We start from the raw sequence: 2,024 nt of genomic DNA on the forward strand, positions 1-2,024 counted from the left end.
CTCGTCAGTATCAGACAAAGCGCAAACTCTTTGCCAAGAACTTTGCAGCTAATTCTACCCTTTGCGACCAAGGCCGCCAACCTCCAATATTTCCTCCTGTATCAGATAACACGCTACGTGATGTTGCCAAGCTAATTAAAAACCTTGATTCCAGTAAAGCAACCGGTCCTGATGGTATTCCAATTATAGTACTCAAAAGAATTCACCCAGAACTAGCGCTCATCCTTACAAAACTGTTTAAACATTGTCGTAAGGAGAATTGCTTCCCATCACCCTGGAAAATCTCACCAGTATGCCCTGTATTTAAGACTCTAGGTAATCGCTCATCCCCTTCTCAGTACAGGCCAATAAGTCTCCTGTGAGTCATGAGTAAGTTGCTGGAATCTGTGTTAAATAGAGAAGTAATCAACCATCTCAGAAAAAATAACCTTCTTAGTGACGCACAATATGGTTTCCGTTCTGCTAGATGTACAGCAGATGTGCTTACAGTTATATCTCATGGGATTAGCGAATCTCTCGACGGAGGCTTCTTTTCTAGGGCAATTGCTCTTGACATACCAAAGGCCTTTGGTAGAGTATGGCATAAAGGTTTACTTCACAAGATCTCCAGCTACGGTATAGCTGGAAACGTTTTCTCAATTATTACATCATTTCTCTCTGATAGGTTCATAAGAGTAGTGGTTGATGGGTAGAAATCAGAACCTCTCAGTATTAATGCTGGAGTCCCTCGGGGGTCCATTCTAGGCTAAACTCTCTTCCTGATCTACATTAATGATCCTCCAAATCACACCCTTACATGATTCGTAGACATTTATGCTGATGACACTACTATCTATGGTAACACATCTAAGACCGTAAACGACCAAGTTTTCTCTGATTCTCTCTCCTCTGATCTTGAGAATGTGGTACAATGGGGAAAGGAGTGGCTGGTTACTTTTAATACATCTAAAACCAAGCTTTTATCTTTACATCATCAACGCTCTGATCCCCATCTGGCGTCAATTGGAATACATGGCTCTCGTCTTGGGATGGCCTCATGTTTTGACAAGCTTCTGTGTTTGACTTTTACTCCTATCTTAAGTGGAACACATATATTAAATCCGTTGCCAAGTCCGCTGGAAAAATGGTGGGATCCTTCTATTGATCCAGTAGATATCTCACTGCTGATGCAATTCTCTATCTATATAAGAGCCAGGCACGTCCAACGATAGAGTACTGTTGTCACATCTGGATAGGAGCTGCTAGAAAGGACTTGTTCTGCCTTGATAGAGTTCAAAATAGACTTCTTTCCAACTCCCTCAAAAACTTAAAAATGATGACTTTTAATGTTTTTGGTGGTGCTGAAAATGAATATTACGTTTAAATTTGGGGTAGATAAGTAGTTTTCATATGAAGAAATTAATTTTTCAAAAAGTGGAGGATCACTTTCTTATATAAATTTAACGTAAATTGAGCACGCACTTTCTGGTCACCTTGTAATTTCTTTATATCATAAAACAAATTTAATTGTGATATTTGTTTTCTGCACACACGAAAATTGGCGCTTTTTTTACTAAGAGATGCGTAAATATTTTCATCTCATAAGTTAGGGCGCTGATAATGCTGTTAGTAAATTTACAAAAGCATACTTTTGTTTTTCGTTCTTTTTTCATTATACAACTTGTATAATTGTGAACAGGTGCCTCTACAGTTTTACATTTCTCAAAAATTCTGTTTACATTAGAAGGAGGAGGTTAAGTAAACTACAGAAGAACCTGGTTAAAACTATACAAATTCTATAATTGAATACCCAAGTTAAAAAAAAATGAAAAACAAAAATATATTTTTGTAAACCGACCGCTCGTGTAAGCTTACTGACAGCATTATTTACGTCCTAAATTATGAAAAAACTAAACGAATCTCGCCGGAAACAGCGCCGGTTTTTGGTGGTGCTGAAAACGAATATTACAGTTAAATTTGTTTTATGATATGAAGAAATTATTAGGTGTTAGAAAGTGGGGGCCCATTTTACGTTAAATGCATAT

The sequence above is a fragment of the Euprymna scolopes genome, chromosome 34, assembly GCF_053919585.1.
Source record: "Euprymna scolopes isolate OS-2025 chromosome 34, ASM5391958v1, whole genome shotgun sequence".
Classification (NCBI taxonomy): domain Eukaryota; kingdom Metazoa; phylum Mollusca; class Cephalopoda; order Sepiida; family Sepiolidae; genus Euprymna; species Euprymna scolopes.